Source organism: Carassius carassius, chromosome 42, assembly GCF_963082965.1.
Source record: "Carassius carassius chromosome 42, fCarCar2.1, whole genome shotgun sequence".
NCBI lineage: Eukaryota > Metazoa > Chordata > Actinopteri > Cypriniformes > Cyprinidae > Carassius > Carassius carassius.
The window spans coordinates 17054149-17077549 of record NC_081796.1 but is presented as its reverse complement, the minus strand read 5'-3'; the positions used below and the strand labels follow the sequence as shown (position 1 = coordinate 17077549).

General features: G+C 35.2%; 1 pseudogene; it reads left to right on the top strand.

Moving 5' to 3' along the window:
• Positions 1-1204: 1204 nt before the first annotated feature.
• On the top strand, positions 1205-21544 carry LOC132124071 (queuine tRNA-ribosyltransferase accessory subunit 2-like; annotated as a pseudogene).
• The last annotated feature ends 1857 nt before the right edge of the window (positions 21545-23401 follow it).

The window sequence follows — 23401 nt, the reverse complement described above, 5'->3', positions numbered from 1 at the left end:
TCCTTCCAAATCAGGCATTAGGTATGGGTGTGTATGCAGGGGTGTATGTGTGTGGTTTCTACAAAAAGGACAGAATTACTATGATTTAGTTAACAACATAACATTGAATTCACAGGAGATAACGTAATTTAAACAATGCATAAGGCCATCTACTCATACTATAAATCTCAAATACATATCTAAATAACTAAAGAACATGCGTAAGCAGGAAATACAGCAAAATAAACACTTAGGACAAACTTAAGAAATACAGAATAATAGTTAAGTGTCAAACAAAAGCACTTACATGGTCAAATACACACACGCAGGAAAAAAACAAAACAAAGGAAAAGGACTCAGTTCTCTGCACAGTGCATCCATGTGCACCAGAATGAAGGTGCTGTGGGCACAGGTGCAATTCATAGTGTCCTAATTGGCTTGAGATCAGGGGGGTGGAGTTAGAAGTTAATCGTAAATTAACAAGCCAAGAGTGGTGTGGCACATCATTGGCATCTTGAAGCTTAAGGACACATAGCTTTTCAACAGTGAGTGCGTTTGTATGTGTTCAAGTGAATGTGTGCGTGTGTGACGGCACGCGACTGGTCAGAAAGCAACGTGTAACGATAAGGGCCGTTCACATATCGCGTCTTTAGCGCGCTCAAGTTTGTTATTTCCAATGTAGGCGCGCGGTATGCGCGCTCATAATGGAAGCGACGCGCTCGTTTTTTCCAGGCATCGAGTTAAAAACATCTAAACTTTTCAGAATGCCGCAAGCGCACCGCGGGTCATGTGACAAGAACTAACCAATCATCCTTTCCCGCAAGTGCCCAAGCGCTTTGGAAAAAAAGTAAAGTGAAAGTAAAGTGAGTGATGTCAGTGTTGTCAAGCAAAGAGAGAGAGCAAGCGGTAGCAGTGTCTGTGAGGGAAAAGAATAGATCCCGGCTGGTCTTGGGCACGAAACAGGAAAAGTGTAACACCTTATATAATTTTTAAAATAACATTTTAGTCAAAAACAACGTGATTTTATATATCCTCGAGTCCAAGTACGAGTCATCAGTCCGCGAGTCCAAGTCAAGTCACAAGTCCAGAGAATGGACTGTCGAGTCGGACTCGAGTCCGATGAATAGTGACTCGAGTCGGACTCAGGACTCGAGTACTCCATCACTGATGTGAATCAAATGCACAGCTCTGCGCTGTAGAACCGTTATGACGTCGTAAATGTGAGACAAATCACAGTGCTACGTAATATTTCTGCGACCTGAAGTATCCACATGTCCCGCTCTCGGAAGCAGCTAATATCAAATTGGTAAGCTTGAGAAGTTTTTAAAAGGTTTATTGTCGAATATGACATATTGTTTTTGCTAACAAGTTTTCATGGCGTAGAGTGCCGGTTGTATAACGCAAACTTTGCATTCCGTTATATATGTTAAATTCAGTTTGGGAAACTAGACAGTAAAGTCTTCTATTTAATTGATTTGTGCATATTTGCTTGTCAAGCACTAGATGCCTCTGGAAAATGAGAGAATAAAGAGGTTGGATATTGTTTTTGCAGGTGACGAGCTGTCATTTAACACATATTTAGCGTACACTTACATTTTTTGCACATAATATACATGTACGTACATAAATGCTCATTGTAATATACCTGCCATACATTGTCAATTTGTATATTGTCATTCCTTACCCACCTATTTGTATTTTTTTTTTTAAATTCCTTATTATGTTTTTTGTTCTGTCGCTGTTATATTGCACTGCGGATCTTCTGTCACGAAAACAAATTCCTCGTATGTGTGAACATACCTGGCAATAAAGCTCATTCTGATTCTGATTTCGTCTAGATCTGAGAAACATTCAAACAAGTGAGATGAGACTGGAACTGTCTCGAGTGGTTCAGGGATGTCGTCTGGGAGTTTTGACTGGACTTGGAAAATCAGGGCAGCATTCACTAGAGGTGCCCGGCTGCCTCCTGTACACTCGCTGTGCAACTGTTCCCCATCTGACCCAGGACACATTACACACTTTGAGAGATCTTCCCTCGGTCACACAGGTGTCAGTGGATAGCCTGTAAGAATTGTATAAATTATAATATCAGATCATACATTCATGAACAGGGATTCACTTAATATTTGGACAGTAGTTTTTCTAATCGAACATGTGGGACTGTAAAATGACACAATTTGCTGACAGATCTCAGTTCACTAAATTTGATGTTGAGAGAACTTGAAATTTTCACAGCATTCAAAGTGGAAGGAAGTCTATGAGAGTAGCGATTTATTGTCCTTTTTATCTTGTCACCTGTAAAGTTACTTTGAGTTCCTGGTAGGCACTTTATACAGATCAAAAGTTCAAATATACCGATATCTTATGCTCTTATTGAAACATTGCATTTTTGACCAAAAATACAGTAAAAACAGTTATATTATTAAATGTCATTACAAATAAAATAACTGTTTTCTATTTTAATATATAAAAATATATTGAGATATAATTTATTAATGTAAGGTAGAGCTACATTTTCAGCATCAGTATTCCAGTCTTCAGTGTCACATGGTCATTCAGAAATCATTCTAATTTGCCGATTTGCTGCTCAAGATACATTTCTTACTATTATTCAAGTTAAAACCTCTTTTACTGCATGATAATATTCAAACGTTTGGTGTAAGATGTTTGTAAAGAATTAGTATTTTTTTTCAGAAAGGACACATTAAATTGATAAAAGGTGACAGTAAAGACAGAGATTTAATATTACAAAATATTTCAAATAAGTATTGTTTATTTGAAGTTTCATGTGTCACTCAAGACTGGAGTAATAACTGTTGAAAACTGAGCTTTGCATCACATGAATGAATTACATTTTAAAATGTATTAAAATAGTTATTTAAGGTAGTAATATTTCAAAGACATTTATGTATTTACTGTATTATTTCATTAAATAAATGCAACCTTGGTGAGCATAAAATACTTCTTTTAAAAATATATTAAAATAAAACATTTGATCAGTAGTGTATATAAAAATAAAATTATTAAAGTATAATTAAGGATGGATTTTGCATTTGCAAATATTTTTTCCATATTGATAAAAGGTTTGATTTATTTATTTTATATATATATATATATATCTAATATCTATAGTTTCAGTATTTCATAACTTTTTTTCTTTTTCAGTGCAGAGCATCATGAGGTTCTGGATGAATTCAAAGAGGGTGTCAGAAAGTTTGCAGGTTAGGATTCTTCAGACAGTGTGCCTGTAAAAACATCCCCTAATATTTAATTATAAGTAAAGATGTCTGGGTTTTTTCTTTTATAAACAATTGTTCAGTTATGTAGCACTGATTTAAAAATAAAACATTTTGTTTCTATTGCACAGACAGACAACTTTCATTAAAATCCCTTCTTTTCAGCTGTGAATCACCACTTTAATGAAGAGTTTGGGGCTTTTGTGGTGCCATCAGCTAGGCCCACTGCTGTCATAGTACAGTTTTCTTGTGGTTCTAGGATGATTAGTCACATGGCATTAACAGCTCAGGTGACTGATGCAAAAAGATTTGTCCTCAGCCAAATATTGCAGACATAAAATCGCAATTGGGGTCCAGCAACTGCATTTTAGATGAAGAGATGACCTACTGTCACTAGTAGTTTGTTCAAGATCATTGAAAAGATCATCTTTTGCCGCGTTTCCACTGAAATTACCCAGAACATTTGTACCAGGAACTTTTTTTCCCAGGAACTATTTTCCCCCCAGACCTGCTGCTCTCTGCGTTTCCACCACGGTCTAAAGTACCGGGAAGATTAGGCAAATAGACTGGTGACATAGGTCTGCGTGCATTTCTCAATAGAAAGTGCACTACTTTTGGACGTGCATCCTCGGTAGTTCAGACTTGGTGCATTTGACTCGAGAGTGTGATGTCCGCGATGACGCAAATCCGCTAAATCTGCAAACAGCAGCGTACTTGATAACTTCAGTCAGCTGACCATGGCTACTGCAATTTTCCTCACTGTATATTTACAATAAAACGAAATATGATATCAAATACCACTGCCTCCTTTCGTTTTCATTTAAACATAATAACAGCTGCAGAAATGTTCTTAGTTCAGGGATATGTGTATATATACAGCCATTACAATGAAAGGAAATATTATATACATTTGCCTTTTTTATTTTCATTTTAACATATAGATAAAATTAATACAGACCAAAGATTAACTGTTAGATTTACCCAAAACTTAATTATATTTTATGTTTAACCACTAAAGAGACATCAGAGCCAGCGGTACATATCAGAACGTCTAGCCGAGGTGAGGCTGCTTCTCGGCGGATACATGAGGACTGAGCTCTCGCTGGTCGCGTGGAGCTCACGTCTCAGAGATCGGCGAAACACATTTTTAAATAGGCGCTGTCTTCATAAATAAACCACAGATTTGAGTTTTAAACAACTACATTCTCACCTTAAATACTTTTAAAAATACATTTCATGACACAACAACAGTAATATTTAGAAAATGTTGATCCGAATAAATGGTGGTTGAACTCAACCAATGCTGCGTGAACTCAACCAATCAGGATGTTTAGCGTCCAAGTCCCGCCCCCGAAAGTTCCGGAACTTTGAAAAACTATTACCTCGCCAGCAGGGACTTTCTGAGGGGCATTTTTTTTACCCGGAACTTTATTTAGTTCCCGGTTCCTGCGGTGGAAACACACAGAGGACCAGGCCAAAGTACCTAGTTCCTGGGTAAAGTTCCTGCGGTGGAAACACGGCTTAAATCACAAAAGTATTTCAAAGTAATTTCTAGCCAGAAGTGTGGTTGTAAACATTTTCTAACTTGGCTAATAGATTTCGAAGCAGTTCACACAGTTTGAAAATTCACACATCAAGTGGTTTATAAATTATCAAAGTGGTTCTGTAGCTGTGACAGTGGCAGAAAGTATTACACTTTTGAAGAAGATTCCAATAAAAAAAAGAAAAGAAATTTGGCTATAGGCCAATCCTGCACAAACTTTGAGACTTGAAGCACCTGAAAAAAAATCTCTTCTGGTCACAGTACTAGGAGTTTTGGAATATGGTTAAATTCTTTAAGGTGAAACATGCACCCCTGGAAGACAGCAAAATAAACTTGAAACCAGTTTCAAGTCACTTCTTTTACTTGAACAAACAAATGGCAATTCCAATTGGTGCTACTAGTAGAAATTACACAATTCAATCACCCTAAAACACACTAACCCTTCAATAACGCTAAACTCATATGCATTATAAAATAAAGTTAATACTAAATAAAGTTTGGTTTTGAAATTCTTTTAGCTTTCAACCAACTTTATTTACCAGTGGGGTGTTGATTTTTAGTTCTGAAGGCGTTTTCAGATTCTCTCCTCGCTCGCAGACCACTGACTGTTTAGAAATAATTATGCATTCATGCTTGGATGCATACCGCAGATGCATTTTCAAAAAATTAGTTTTCAGTTTTAATTTTGCAAAAGAAGGGCACTGTTTCAGTCATTGCCTTCAGCAATCCAACCAGAAATGAGAAAGGTAATTGCATTCACAATATTAAGATGTGTCACCGTAAAGACATTTCAAAAGGTGACTTGAGGCGGCTGCTAGTTCTCCATTTGGATAATTAAAAAAAGAAAAGAAAATTGTTGTACACGATAAAGTTGGTCACTGAAGTTCACCTCCATCATTTCCATATAATGCCTCTTCATGTTCCTTTCATACATGTACACATTTGTCTAATCTACAGTTGGGAAATAGTTTGTACAAGCTATGCAAAAACACTTTTGCCATCAACGACACTCATCAGTGCCCCAATTTGTCCTAATCTCCATATAAATGCATTTTTATATCTTCAGAATAATGAGTAAAGCTCTTGATTGTTTATTTCACCAGGAAGCAGTTTTGTCATAATGAACAAGTCTTCTGCTTGATTGCATTGGACTGTTCTTATGCGTTCCATCGCTTTTGAGGATTTAGTAAATGGACAAATAATACAAGTGTATTTGCAGATCGTCATATGTTGTGTTTGCACTATTTATAGCTTAAAAATGTCAGTTATGGAAATTGGTTATAAAACGTTTTAGATTTAAATGCATCATGTCGGTTTTGATTAGAAGTAGCTGCTTGAGTTGTGCTAGTTACAAAAGACATCTGATCAGCTAATCCTCTGACGTGATTAACACTAATCTGATGGTTTCCTGCAGGTCTTCATGATACAGTGCTTTTCTGCTCTCTGCATGATTCTGCAAACACCAGCCCTGCCGGTAACATCACCAACAAGGTTAGAGAACTGTGTCGAATGATTGTTTTCAGCCTTTTTTGTCACTAACACTTCCATTAAATCATTACAAATAGTCAATTTAGTAAAATCTTATTGGATTTCAACTCCTGCGGGTTGGCTTACAAAGAGCTTTTGTGTCCTCTAGAGCTGTGTCAACCCTTTACTGTTAATTGTGAGGAATTTAATGCTTGTGTATGATTAAACAGACAGTGTCGGTGTGGGGCAGCGGTGGAAGGATAGAGCTGACAGTGGCTAGGTTCATGGCGATTCAGGCAGCTATCCAGCCGGACTGCTATCAGAACATGGCTGATGGAGAGACCTGGCAGGCCGGTGTCTCTCGCAAGAGAGTCCGCAAATCAGTGGACAGGACTCTAGCCCATCTGGACGAATGTCTGGTGTTGCACCAGAAAACTCAGGTTAGTACATAAAAACACAGCCGAATACCTGTTAGTGACTGCAGAATATTTTTTTTTACATATAAATGGGAAGAAATCAATAAATACAGGTTTGGGACAACATTAGAGTTCGTAAATACTGGCGGAATTTAAATCCTTTGGTGAAATATCCCTATAATGACAAGCGGCAGCATGTTCACTACAATTATTCTTTGTCACTTTAAGAGCTACATGCATCTAATATAGCTGCACACATCCATTTTTCTCTCAAATGTTAACTTTCACTTTAGGCATAACCAACAGTGTTTATATGTAATCCTTGTGTGTGTGTTTTTTTTAAAAGTATAAGTGCAATCAGACGTGAAAATTATTTTAGTCCTGTAATCAGGTGCTGGTTGACAGGTTTTTTGGAGTGTGCGACCCTCGGGTGTACGTGCTCAGAAAAAGAGCATGTCAGAACAGCACACAAATTATGTTTAACCAGCAAGGCTTTAAAGCACATGTAAATAATGTACTTTTGTAATTGCGAATAAGTGCAGTGTAACCCTGAGTTAACATTTGATGTGAATCTTTGCTTGCATGTTGTACAATATATTGAGATGGAGATGCCAGAATTTTATTTAACACACACACACACACACACACACACACACACACACATATATGTATATATATATACAAAATAATGTAACTTTTTATTTATTTATTTTAATTTGGATTTTTTTTTTCTTTTTTTACCTTGACAGGTAAAATCTGGAAAATGTATTTAAATAAATAAATATAAACATACTGTCCTTGTTTACAGGAATTAAAACAGGCCGAGATATTCGGGGTTGTGGAGGGTGGAGACATTATGGAGGAGAGGCTCCGGTCGGCACGAGAGACTTCCAAGCGTCCTGTGGGTGGATTTGTCCTGGATGGATTTCATTCTGCTGCCATGGACCAGAATGTGAGGGCTCAGCTGGTTAAAGCGACATCTGCAGAGCTTCCGCATGGAAAAACCCAGGTAAAAAAGGTGTCCCTTTAAATTTCTGCCTCAGAGGCTTAGATGTTTCTTCAGTTGGAGATTGAGTGGCTAGATGTCCAATTACTCTCTGATTGTGCACTTCGATTTTCATCAGCCATAGCAACACTCCATCCCACCAGGGGCCCATAGCCAGGGGCGTAGCACCAAATTTTGGGCCCTGGGTACAAACCATCTTGCTGGGCCCCCAATACCATAGTGATACCAATGGGTAAGGTATTGCATTTTTATCATAAAAACACTTAAAATGTAAACAAAATAGGCCACACTCTGATTAATATATTTTTGTTTTATTGTCGAAAGTACTACTTACTGAGATGACAAAAGGTCTAGCAGGTCCAAACCTGGACTAAATCAAATATACTGTAAAGCAGTTCTGAAAATGACCATACCAAATGAGAAAAACTTTGGTCTGAAACACAAACTAAATAATGTCAGTTTTTACTAAATGCCCATTGACGGGTCTTTGCATGCGCAAATTTGCTGATCAGGTCTTTAAAGTCCAGTTTTTTGCTAGCATTTGAACAATAGTTTTCCTGTGCTTATCAGTAAGAGTTGTTGGCCATAATCCTGGGTCCTCTGACAATCCCTCTCCAGTATCCCTAAGTCTCTCATTCTCTTCTCTTTCCTCTTCAGCTCTGTCCTCCTGCTCCTGACTACCTTCATCACATTCTTCACTTTCCCTCTGATCACTTATATGAATATCAACCTCATCTTCTATTTCTGCCTCTGCTACAAGAGGAAATAAGCAAAATTAGTACATTGTTATTGTACACATTTAAACTTTAAACTGTAAACTTTAAACTGTAATTAGTAATTACACTTTAAAGTTTAAATGTGTACAATAACAATGTACTAATTTTGCTTATTTCCTCTTAACACTTAATTACTAATTACTAAGTGTTAAAAAGCTCACCTTGTCTCACTGTCACACTCACATCCACCTCACTGTCACTGCTTTCACCTAGCCATGATGAGGGGCCTGCTGCTGCAGGGTCTGACTCTGAAACTGAAATATATGGCTTCAAATGGTTGCTAAAATATCCTTTATTGTCACAATACCTTTTTTTTAAAGTGTAGGCTAAGTACAAGATAATTGATGATTATTTGTCTGTTTAAAATAAATGCAGACTAGACTATAGAATCACAGGGTAAACTAACCGCCAAACTAGACATTCAGTCTTTGAATTATGTTTTAAAATAAGTCATTTTTCAATCATTAAGATGTGCATTATTATACTGAGAACAATCCTGTACTTAATGTAAGAGCGTGTGCGAGCTAATTTGCATAACAATGCGGTAAAATAGGCGCTAACGATCTGTGTTTTCGCGGGTGTTAGATTTTGACAATGGAGGGAAATATACAGTGTTTTCATGTAAACTTCTGACTCTGAGAGTGGGGAGAACTGCAGCAGAAGAGGAGACAAGCGTTTAGGCAGCTGCCTGGAGTGGCAGTGTGTTGAGCTCCGTCTGCTTCTCACTCCCTGTTATTTACGTAAGGGATAATGTATAACGTTAGATTACATTATCCTCCGCTTCGTGTCGGGGTCCTGTTCAGCCTGTCGGGGTTGTTATTCGCTAAAACGACCGCCTCTCTATACATTATCCCGCTTATTACATGGCTACCCACAAAATAAATAAATAATTTGCCACGAATTATTGATTTAAAAATGAGTTTATTGATTTAAAAACGATTGTATTGCTTCCGCCAAAGAAAATAGTCCGTTCCGCGTCCATAGCAACGCGCTGTTTTTCATGGCAACGGTCTGTTATACTTCGCAGCGGTCTGTTATCAAGAAATAACAGACCGCATTCTACATTGGAATTCAGCCAAGCCATGTAATAATCAGAAACATTGTTTGCTCGCTATGAAGGGTGTGATACTATAAAGTATTGGTATATTATTCATAAATGCAAACATAAATGTATGCTATTCTACCGGGAGTAGATATTTATGTTAAAACAATGTCAATGCTTGATGATGCATTTGGAGCTCACCTCTCTTTTCAAAAAAATTTGTGAGCAACTGCTTGCCCTCATTTGCCCTTCTCTCTTTATTCTGCTTCTCTTTTCGTTTTTGAGCCCCTGATTTTCCTTTCTTAAGGAGAGACATGACTCTTCACGGCTCACTCCAGCTCCTGTCTCATCAACTGATTCAATCACCGCGGGTCCGCAGCAGAAGCACCTGACCTGCGGGTCGTACCATTTGCATTGATTCGAGAGGGGTGTGGGGCCCTGCACAGCATGAAAATGACTTTTTTATACCAAACCAGCGCCTAACTACAAGTTTAGTTTTGCACAGGAACTTTTTTAGTTGTACATAAATGCTATACAAATGTTAGTGCATGTATATGTATGTATAGAAAACTGACTTCTAAGGGCCCCCCCTGCCTCGGGCCCTGGGTACTCGGTACCCTTTACCCCCCCAGTCCGACGCCCCTGCCCATAGCAACCACCTTCTCCCTTCCGGGGAGCTGGAAGTGCTGGGATTAGAAAGGTTTCAGGAACAAACTTCACCTTGAGTTCCTAGTGGTGTAATGATTGATTTCTCTGATCTCCCTCTCCTGGAGAATGACTAGGAAGTTAGAAAATCACACAGCGACAGCAAGAAAATGGCAGGAAGTGAAGCAGTGTGGATTTGGAAGCATTCCTTGTGGCTCAGCGGGGTCTTAAGAGGGCTGCTTCCCACTGGGCTTTATAGTCTTGTTAGAAACTGACATTTCCCTTGGGTGTATCTCAGGTCACAAATAACTGATGCTGGAGAAGGTTGTAAGGCAGACAGGCTGTAGGACTGGATACATCATTTAGGTTTGGAGCAGGATAAGATGTTTCTGTGCTGCAGTATTTATGCTATCATTGGTTTCCAAAAAAAAAAAAAATCAGCAAGGATGCATGAAATACATAGAAAGTGACCATAAAATGTCAAATTCAAATAAATGCTGTTATTTAGAACTTTCTATTCATCAAAGAATCCTGAAAAATAAAGTGGTTTGCACAAACATATTAAGCAGCATAGCTGTTCTCAACATTGATGATAAATGTTTCTTGAGCAGCAAATCATCATATTAGAATGATTTCTGAAGGATCATGTGACAGTGAAGACTGGAGTAATGATGCTGAAAATTCAGCTTTGCCATCACTTCACAGGAATAAATGATATTTTAAAATATATTAGGATAGAAAGGTTATTTTAAATTCATAATTATTTCACAATATTGCTGTATTTAAATAAATACACCCTTGATGAACATAAGAGACGACTTATACATTTTTTTCTTTTTTATCCTCATTTTACTTTTTGCAACTATCCAATTTTCTAAATTTATTTTACCTCAAAAACAATTTGTTTCACTGCATTACTTTGTTGATGTGTTTGATATAGCTTTTGGATCTCCATTGAAACGCAGTGTGGAGACCTGCACAAAAAAACGCAGATTCTCTGGTTTAATACTTGAAAAATGATTTACCCTGGGCTGAACTTGGCTTTGATTTTATCTCTGGGGTTCACTATAATCTGACTTACTGAGGTTTGTGAGATCCAAAGCCTCAGAATTACCTGTTGCAGCTGAAGTGTGTAATTTATTCAATGTTTAAATATGTTTTCCTATCTAAGCTTAACATGCAGAGATATCTGTGACCTTTAATTAACCTTTATAGTTAACCTTTAATTAATAGTAACTCCCATTAAGGCAAAAAGCATCGTATTTGACTCATTGTATTTTAAGCCTGAGCATGCAGTGCATTAAGCTTTTGCCATCTCTTTCAGGTTGGTTCTGGGGGTTGGCCGTCCTGATGAGGTCATTAGCTGTGTTGAAGCAGGAGTTGACCTGTTTGAGAGCTTCTTCCCTTTCCAGGTGACGGAGCGAGGCTGCGCGCTCTCCTTCAACTACAGCATTGATCCCGACCCTGAGACGGCAGGTACATCAACCCCTACAGGTGTGCAGAAGCCCATAGTTATACTATTGAAAAGATATTCCAGGTTTTCTACACTTTCTTAACTATATAAAGCCTACTGGGTTAGATACACAAATTTCAAATTTCAATTATCGTGATCAAGAATTTGTGGGGAAAAAACCTGTTGTACACAATCAACTATGTGCCTTCTGTCATCTGGTTGAAAGTTTATACTTTTTTCTTTTTAGCAAATAAAGGCTTTTTAGTATCACTCTAAAACTGCCAATCTTCATGCCATGGTACATGTAATTTGATGTGATTTTTGTAAAGTAAACATAAGAATAACTTTCATATTATTTATATTTCTAGTTGAACACTTACTGAACTGAAACAACTTGGTTTTACTTGATTATCCATACATACTTTTTAGAAAAATATTGAATATTTATTAGTACATATGTTAATCACCATTGTATTGCAAATAAAATAAAATAATCACATTTTGTTGCTTTGCAGACTGCAGATGGGCACAGTTTTTGTTTTATCCATCTGTATTTGATCATTAAATCAGAAAGATTTAACACCAACATCTGTGTTGTACCAAATACCTTCCACTTATTAATAACAGACTTCACTGTGCTTCTAGGCATTGATAAAGCCTTTGAATTTTTTTTGTATCCATATCCGTATCCATATCCTGACTTATGCCTGTCTACAACTTTATCACGGAGATCTTTTGATAGTGATATGTCATACATAGTGGATTGTTTGCTTCGGTTGCACTACCAAGGACTGAAATGCTCCAGGAAAGCTCTTTTCATGCTGAAATGTTCAAAATGACAACAGCTGATCACAGTTGAAAGTCAAATGCAGTGTTGGGGAGTAACTAGTTACATGTAACGGCGTTACGTAATTTAAGTACAAAATTATTGTAACTGTAATTAGTTACAGTTACTACGAAAAAATGAGTAATTAAATTACAGTTACTTATGAAATTTTTAACGATTACAAAGGGGATTACATTTGAATATTTACACGCATCCACATACAGATTTAACTGATTTCTTTCCCAAATTGCACTGACTATTCTGAGACATACGCCCTAATAATTTCCGGGATGCGGAAACACAGTCTGGTTCGTAGAATCCAGTCATAAAAACGAAATGCCTAACGCGGACGGAATATGCCACATTTTGGATGACTAAATCAAAAGTAGGTCAGTACACTTGAATCAAAACATGACATGGACTAGTGTCTGTGAATATTAAGCCCCAAAAATGCAATATATGACTTCCACATTCTGCGTGTCTGTGGAAATCAGGCGCGGACTGGACACCGGGAGAACCGGGACAATTCCCGGTGGCCTGGCAGCCGATTTTGCCCCACTATTTAATATCATTATTGTATAATTGCCTGCCGAATGTACTAAAGCGATCATTTGCGAATCCGCCATTTGATAATTAAATCTCTAATAAATCATGAATTGTTAGTCATGACTCGCGCGCTCTCCGCGCCTCCGCCAAACGGTTTGGATCAGACTCCGAGTTATCAATGCGAGAGAGAGAGAGAGAGAGCGAGAGAGAGAGAGAGAGAAAGAGAAAGAGAAAGAAAGAATAGAGTGGACAGCTGGAGCAGAGAAGCAGAACTACTGTTCAGGGTTTCAGGTCAGTTTCATCTGTAAAGATGCTTTTTTGTCTTTGTTTTTTTATTTATTTAATCAAGCAGTCATCACTCAAAATACTATATAAAGGACATCATTATTATCTGTTGTAATGATACAGTAGTAATTTAGCTGAAAAAAATTCAGATTTTTTTTTATAGGTTTAGGGGGAGCTACGACAGACAGCAACACAACCCTTACGAAAATTAACGTTTTAATATTTAACTATAAATCCAGAGAAAATGGTTACTATTGTTTAACTGTGATAACCAAAAATGTAAAATTATTTTACAAATGTATTTATTTAAAAATAAATACAAATCCATTTGCAAAAAAAAAAAAAATTACTCAAGGTTATTTTACTTTTATATAGGCTAATAAAAGCATGGTTAATTTTTGTAAGGGAAGAATATGGATTATATATAGGGTTATATATATAATATATATTATATTATATATATTTTTCTATAAAGATATAAAAAAAGTATAGTTTTGTTCAATCTTGAGTATTAAAGTCATGAGAGAGATGCATAACAGGGCAAAATAAAGAGACTGAAGAGAAAAATGGAAGTGAAGGTGCAGTTCAGGAGAGAACTTTTAATTATTTTGCATGTCCCCAAATTAAAGATTTAAAATAGATAAAAAATAGTTTTGTCCATGAATTTGTTTGTATGAGTTTGAATTTTCCAGTCTGATTTTTTTTCCCAGTCCGCCCCTCCTGTAAATTAATGGCAAAGACATGGTTTCATTTACTACACATAGGCCTACTGAAGCTCGCAGTGTTTTCAACCTCTGCCATCTCAATATAGGAGTACAGGAGCACATAAACACAATTTCTAGAACTGCTCTGTGTCACTTCATGTGCATTTTACTTATTTTGAGAAAACTATCATCATATACAGAGACAGCAGTTAAAAAGAAACACCAATGTTTAGGATTTTATTACACAGAATACGTCACATGCTTATTAGATAACTGTATTTAAGTTGATGTATATGCTTTTATTTATTATTCTTTAATTTTCACAAATTTACAAAAGTAATCAAAAAGTACTCAAAAGTAATTAGTTACATTACTTTAATAAAGTAATTGAAAAAGTTACACTACTATTACATTTTAAACAGGGTAACTTGTAATCTGTAACCTATTACATTTCCAAAGTAACCTTCCCAACACTGGTCAAATGGTTTGTGTGCTATTGAGTAGGTTATTAGCTACACCTGACTGAGTCATTTTTAGGAGGGGGTGATCGTTTTTCCAACTTGGTGATTCTTTTTTTTTTTATATTCTTGGATGTTATATGTTGCACTGAGTAAATTCAGCTGGATAAAACAAAAATCTTAATTTCAGGCTGTAGAGAAACAAAATGTGATTAATTCAAAGATAGGTGATTATTTCCTATATCCACTGTATAAAGTCATACCTAATTATGGTTCCCCACATTTTTTTTACTTTCAAAAGCCTGTTCTGTGAGAATAGAGACCCCTGCATATGTCTGCAAAGTATCTAGATCACATGAAGATACATAATAAATTCAGGCATAAATAATTGATTTGGGCTGTTGGTGTGCAGCAGTCTTTTCCAAGAAGGAGCTAATCAATGTGTAAGGATGGTAATAAAGTTCAGGACAGGCTCTTGCAGAATCAGGAGAGAAAGCAATATCTCCTCAGCCAATTAGAGAGCTCTGCAGGGAGACTGGCTGTAGCCTCACCCTGATATGCTGCCTTCTGTCACTGCAAGTTCTACTCCGCATGCTCTTTAACCCTTTAGCTGTTTTCTTAAAGCCACTTTCTATTTTGAGAAGCTTAGATTTTTGTGAAATTTTTTGAATGAATGATTGGAAGGATAAAAAAAAAAAGTGGATTTATTTTCACACTACTTTGCTAATTTTTTTTGTGGGGGGGGGGGGGGGGGGGTGTAAGTCTGAACACAAGTGTATGTAAAGCAATTGTACTGAATATTTAATCGTGTATGTTTGACACAGTGTTGGAATTCAACGGAGAGATGCCTGCTGGCAAGAAGCTGAACTCAAATGGTGTTGAAAATATGCCTTTCGAAATGAACCTCAGAGATAAAAGGTGTGTATGTATGGAAGGAGACACCCCTCAAACAGCTGTGGTTTCATTTGGTCATATCAGATGAGACTACCAATGCTTTCATACACATCCAATGCTTTCATACACATCTTATGGTTTCTTGCCCATCTTTCATGATCTCAATCACCTCAGCTTGGGTATAAGGATAAATAAATGCATTATGTTAGTAATTCATACTCTCTTCTGAGTGCATTTCCAGAACATTCCCTCTATCACTACGTAGAGTCAGATCAGATTAGTGGTCAAAGCAGTGATGTAGGATATTAAACAAAAGGCTTTTCCAACCCCCACACCCATGTCTCAAACCACTGTCTTATAAAACCTATTGTATACATCAACAGGAGTAATGATATATGTATGAAGTGCCTTTTTACTGAATAAAAAAAAACCTTAAAGGGATAGTTCACCCAAAAATCAAAATTATGTCATTTAATAACTCACCCTCATGTCGTTCCAAACCCGTGAGACCTCCGTTCATCTTCGGAACACAGTTTAAGATATTTTAGATTTAGTCCGAGAGCTTTCTGTCCCTCCATTGAAGCTGTGTGTACGGTCTACTGTCCATGTCCAGAAAGGTAAGAAAAACATCATCAAAGTAGTCCATGTGACATCAAAGGGTCAGTTAGAAAATTTTGAAGCATCGAAAATACATTTTGGTCCAAAAATAACAAAAACTACGACTTTATTCAGCATTGTCTTCTCTTCCGTTTCTGTTATAAGACAGTTCAAAATAAAACAGTTTTTGATATCCGGTTCGTGAACGAATCATTCGATGTAACTGGATCTTTTTGAACCAGTTCACCAAATCGAACCGAATCGTTTTAAACGGTTATTAATGACATAATTTAGATTTTTGGGTGAACTATCCCTTTAACATTTGATAAATATTACTGTTTATTAACAAGCATTGATATATCTGTACATTTTATTTTGTGGAAAACATGCCTTATTTAACTAGATTTTTAGTGTTTCGTTTTTGCATTAAATATTTTTAAACCTACTTTGAAACAGTTGCTGATAACTCCATATTATTGGTCCTATAATATATATATATATATATATATATATATATATATACACACAGTACAGACCAAAAGTTTGGACACACCTTGACTATGAAAATTGTAGAGTCACACTGAAGGCATCAAGGGCTATTTGACCAAGAAGGAGAGTGATGGGGTGCTGCGCCAGATGACCTGACCTCCACAGTCACCGGACCTGAACCCGGTCGAGATGGTTTAGGGGTGAGCTGGACCGCAGACAGAAGGCAAAAGGGCCAACAAGTGCTAAGCATCTCTCGGGGAACTCCTTCAAGAATGTTGGAAGACCATTTCAGGTGACTACCTCTTGAAGCTCATCAAGAGAATGCCAAGAGTGTTCAAAGCAGTAATCAAAGCAAAAGGTGGCTACTTTGAAGAACCTAGAATATGACATATTTTCAGTTGTTTCACACTTTTTTGTTATGTATATAATTCCATATATAATTCCACATGTGTTAATTCATAGTTTTGATGCCTTCAGTGTGAATCTACAATTTTCATAGTCATGAAAATAAAGAAAACTCTTTGAATGAGAAGTTGTGTCCAAACTTTTGGTCTGTACTGTGTGTGTGTGTGTGTGTGTGTGTGTATATGTATATATATATATATATGTATATATATATATATATATATATATATATATATATATATATATATAATATACTTTTAAGCTACAGAACATCTGTAATATCTTATAACCTAATGTCATCAATAGACAATAAATATTAGATAACCAATATACAGATCATATTGCATTGTTTGAAGCTATGGTTCCCTTTTAATACCTTTTCCCTTTTTTATTATTTAAATATTAATATATTTAGTTATGCAAATATATGTATATGTATGTATATATATATATATATGTATATGTGTGTAAATATATATATCAGTAAAGACCAAAAGTTTGGAAACATTACTATTTTTAATGTTTTTGAAAGAAGTTTCTTCTGCAAATAAATGCATCAAGCCTGCATTTATTTGATCAAAAATACAGAAAAAACAGTAATATTGTGAAATATTATTACAACTTAAAATAATAGTTTTCTATTTGAATATACTTTAAAAAAATAATTTATTCCTGTGATGCAAAGCTGAATTTTCAGCATCATTACTCCAGCCTTCAGTGTCACATGTAACATCCGGTCTATCACATGATCCTTTAGAAATCATTCCAATATTCTGATTTATTATGAGTGTTGGAAACAGTTCTGCTGTCTAATATATTTGATGAATAAAAGGTTAAAATAACTGCATTTATTCAAAATAAAAATAAAAATTCTAATAATATATATTCTAATAATATATTTTCTTTACTATCACTTTTTATCAATTTAACACATCCTGGCTGAATAAAAGTATTGATTTTATTTTAAAAAAAGAAAGAAAAAAATTACTGACCCCAAATTACTGACCAGTAGTGTATATTGTTATTACAAAATATTTATATTTTAAAAACATAGCTTCTTCTTTTTTTTTTTTTTTTACTTTTTATTCATCAAAGTATCCTAAAAAAGTATCACATGTTATGAAAAAATATTAAGCAGCAGAACTGTTTCCAACTTTGATAATGAATCATAATATTAGAATGATTTCTAAAGGATCATGTGATAATGATCCTAAAAATTCAGCTTTGCCTCACAGAAATAAATGATAATTTAAAATATAATACATTTAAAAACAATTATTTTAAATTGTAATAATATATCACAATATTAAATTTTTTTTCTGCATTTTTGATCAAATAAATGCAGGCTTGATGAGCAGAAGAAACTTCTTTCAAAACATTAAAAATAGTAATGTTTCCAAACTTTTGGTCTGTACTGTGTGTATATATATATATATATATAAGTAATATATTTATTTATTTCTTTATTTTTATTTTTTCATTAAAGACACTTAAGTTCTTAACTTTAATTCCCTTAACCTTTAATCATCCTTTGGGGTCAAAATGACCCCAATGGATTTTTCCTTCATTTTTTAAAAGTGTTACCTTCATCGCAGGGGCATGAAACTCGGTGACATTTCCTAAATCATCTATCTAAACATGCACAAAAAAACTGGGCTTGATTTGGTTGTTCTAAAGGTGTGTAAAAAAAAATTTACCTTTTAAGGTCTTTGGGGTCAAAATGACCCCACATTGAAAATGAATGGGAAAATGCAAAAAATGACTTTTTAAAATTTTGTTTGTCAAAAAAATAAAACTAAATCCATTATAAATCTGAAAATTTCTACAAATAAACCAAGATCTGGTCCTAGAGCATAAATAAAAAGTAGAACGAACTTTGTATCTCATACACACACACACACACACACACACAAACACACACATGTATGTGACTGCAACAGAGAGCATTTTTACAGAAATTGGCAAATAAAATTAACTAAACTGGCATAAATCTAAAATTTTTTACATTTAATTCAAGGTCTGGTCCTAGAGCATAAACCCAAAGTGGAACAAACTTTCTATCTCATACACACACACACACACACACACACACACACACAAACATACGTATGCCACTGCAACAGAGAGCATTTTTATAGAAATTGGCAAATAAAATTAACTAAACTGGCATAAATCTAAAAATTTTTACATTTAATTCAAGGTCTGGTCCTAGAGCATAAACCCAAAGTGGAACAAACTTTCTATCTCATACACACACACGCACACACACACACACACACAAACATACGTATGCCACTGCAACAGAGAGCATTTTTATAGAAATTGGCAAATAAAATTAACTAAACTGGCATAAATCTAAAAATTTTTACATTTAATTCAAGGTCTGGTCCTAGAGCATAAACCCAAAGTGGAACAAACTTTCTATCTCATACACACACACACACACACACACATACACACACACACAAACATACGTATGCCACTGCAACAGAGAGCATTTTTATAGAAATTGGCAAATAAAATTAACTAAACTGGCATAAATCTAAAAATTTTTACATTTAATTCAAGGTCTGGTCCTAGAGCATAAACCCAAAGTGGAACAAACTTTCTATCTCATACACACACACACACACACACACACACACACAAACATACGTATGCCACTGCAACAGAGAGCATTTTTATAGAAATTGGCAAATAAAATTAACTAAACTGGCATAAATCTAAAAATTTTTACATTTAATTCAAGGTCTGGTCCTAGAGCATAAACCCAAAGTGGAACAAACTTTCTATCTCATACACACACACACACACACACACACATACACACACACACACACAAACATACGTATGCCACTGCAACAGAGAGCATTTTTATAGAAATTGGCAAATAAAATTAACTAAACTGGCATAAATCTAAAAAAAATTTACATTTAATTCAAGGTCTGGTCCTAGAGCATAAACCCAAAGTGGAACAAACTTTCTATCTCATACACACACACACACACACACACACACACACACAAACATACGTATGCCACTGCAACAGAGAGCATTTTTATAGAAATTGGCAAATAAAATTAACTAAACTGGCATAAATCTAAAAATTTTTACATTTAATTCAAGGTCTGGTCCTAGAGCATAAACCCAAAGTGGAACAAACTTTCTATCTCATACACACACACACACACACACACATACACACACACACAAACATACGTATGCCACTGCAACAGAGAGCATTTTTATAGAAATTGGCAAATAAAATCAACTAAACTGGCACAAATCTGAAAAATGTCACATATGCAACATGGAACAAGCTTGTAATATATATTCTATAATATTCTGCTTGTTCTTTCACATGTTTATTAGCCATGTGATTTATAAAAAAAGTTGTTCTGTGTACCCTTCACTCCTGTTCATTACAGTTTATTGGTGCTGTTGTTTTGTATTATATTGGTTTATTTACTTTTAAAATTCATCTTGTTCTAAAATCTCTTGTTCTAAAAAAATAAATAGTTGTTGATAAATAATTTTCTGAAATAAATAGTGTGTGATTATCACGTCATAGTGGTGACTTGTAATGTTTTTTTCAAATGTATGTATAATAATTTGCAAAAGCAGATAATTCAAAATATATTAGAAAACAACAACAAATTCTAACTCTGACAAAACTACAGATTTTTTTATGTATTTCAAAATGTTTAAATAAATATTCACAAAATATATATCATAAAGTTGTGAGGAGAAGTTGAAGCATCAAGAAAAATGAAGTGAAAATGAATGAGTCTCTATAGCACTCTAGTGGATACATGTGGCCATTGCACTTTAATTCCTAACCCATAAGAAATAAAGTTTTTTGACTAACCTTTAGATGGCAGTATTCTATCCCTAACACATAGAGCAATGTCCAGAAACTATTTAGATTTAATTAAGATCATCATTTAAGTGATTTTTTCTTTAAAAAATCATTTTTCATGAGCCAATTTATGGCCTAGTTATGTAATTGTGCAGTAAATAGGTAAAAAACTTCAAAATTTCCACAAAAACACAGCATAAATGTATAGTTGAGAAGTAAATAAAAAAAATGATATATAGTTTTCCATATAAAAAATGTATATTTCCTTATGCAATCGCTTTTTAAAAGTTTGGGGTAAAAATGACCCCAAAGACTTTAAGTGTTGTCCTTTTTTAGGAGTGATTAAAGGTTAAACACATGCCCTGGTGTGACAAATTGCGTCATAAAGTTGTGTTTGACTTTCAGGTATCAAGATGACTTCCGCCCACTTGTTGAGGGCTGTGGCTGCTATTGCTGTAAAAAACATATGAGAGCATATGTTCATCATTTACTGGTGACCAACGAGCTACTCGGCAGTGTTTTACTCATGCTACACAACATGACGCATTACCTTGGCTTCTTCAAAGCGCTGCGGGAGGCAATAGCCAGCGACCGTCTGCAGGACTTTAAAAATAGAGTGCTCCATTGCAGAGAAGGTGATTTGAAATGATTGAAGGACTTCAGGCAAAAAAAAATGAACAAAAGAACACCTACATCAGAGCATACTTGAGGCTTTGATTTCAGATTGTGTCTCATGAATATAAAGCTGGATTCTGATGCATGTGCTCTTGCCATGCAAAATATCAGACAAAAAGTGCTAATGTGAGTGACAGCAAACCTTTCAAGATTCCCATGGCTCATCTCAGAGTTTGCTTATGCATTTTAAATTTGCCGTCTGCTCCATCAAATAAAGAGTTTGCTTAGAAGGAGCATTAATAATGGTGAAATTGCCTCTTTAAAGAGCAGAAGTTGCTCAGATTCTCTCTCTCAAGCCCTCGAAAATTACCACCTGCTGTTTTGCTCAACACATTTTTCTGACGAGTTATATTTTTGTGATTTATTAAGTGCTGCATTTTTGATTTCTTACCTACAAAAATGATATTGTCATAATCATACTTTTCTGGACCTTGACAGTGTATTTTACTTGGCAGTCTATGGGACAGTCACAAGCCTCCCGGTTTTCATCCAAAATATCTTAAATTTTGTTCCGAAGATGAATGAAGCTTTTACAGGTTTAGAACAACATGAGGGTAAAGTGATTGACAAAAATTTCATTTTGGGGTGTAGTACACTTTTAAGTTTTAGACATTATTCTTTAAACCACAATGCAAATCTAGGTTTTTAACTTTTTTTGTATTTGTGTTTTTCTGGTCTTCACATTCCTTTTCACAATATAGCAAAGCCTAAAGTGCCCCATTGCTTGTAAAAAAAAAAGTGTTCATGTTAAATCTGTGTATATTGTAGCATGGATAAAATACTGTAGTGACCAAGTCAAAATCCTGGGCCACAACTATACATTTTGGTTGTTTTATTACTTTTATAATTAATGATGCATGAGTGCATTTGACAGTGAGAAACATATTCATTTGGCAGTCTACAAAAGGAATGCAACAATGCACGCAGTTCATAAGGAGATAGTAGTATAGATCAGAATAGAAAACAGTACAGTACAGAAAAATCTTTTAAATACTTTATAGAGAGTGGTGTTGTAGCGGGAGTGTTTTTAAAGGGTATAAGTGAGAAAGCCTGAGTAAGGTGCAAGCTGCAGAAATTGGAAATCAAAGAGGAAATCAATGGAAAATTGTCTGAAATGTTTGCAAAGTAATTTAACTAAAGCTTCATTTTCCAAAATACAGATACAGAGCAAATTAAATTTATGCATTTAGCAGACGCTTTTAAATTAAAAATGATTATTATTTTAAATCTTTGTTTAAATTATTATAATATTATTGCAAATTATATTATCATTAATATGAATTTTAGAAAGTCTTATTGATGTAACTTTATAATGTTTACTTACATTTTCAGTGTGATCCCAGCTTTTTGATCCCCACTGTATATATGGGGAAATTAGTTTTCACTTTTGAGTGTTCACTCCAATCTGTGTGCTTGTATGAGTGAAAGCAAGTAGCATTTCCATTTAAAAGCTGCAGAGTCTCTTTCCCAGCAGGTGAGTTCCTCCCCACATTTCAGCCAATTACCATTTCCGAAGAGCCAGGAGAGATCATTAAATAAAGGTTTGAACCACTGGATAACTTTCCACTAGTCCCATGCACTTAATTTTGACTTCACTTTTATCCCAAACCAGCTTCCACTCCTCAAAAGGGCTTTATCTCCGAGGTTTTAAGCAAAAGTCATTTACAGAAATGTAAAGTGTGTTTGTAGTGTGTTTCTTTTAAGCAATTACTGTGGAAATCTTCAAGGATAAAGGTAGCCAAGACTTTGAGATTGACTTTCAATAATGGAGAAGTATTCGCTGAAGAACAAGTGTGACAACTAGCCCTAGTCTCCCCTTTTAATCATAAACTTGACATTCAGCTTTTAAGCCTTGCGTAAATAGCTATTTTTAGATCAATGAAGAAATACTTGAAGACTTTTTGCCTCTTATGAACCTTGTCTACTTTTACCTTTTGATGTTTTTTTTTTATAATTTTTTATAACTTTCTGACCCATTTAATATAGCAGGAGTGTTTAAATTGACTTTGAAAAGCTGTACTTGAGAAACCCTACACAGTTTCTTTTTAGATTTACAGCTTGATTGCAATGGATTCTCAATGTTATATTTCCTGAAGGGTC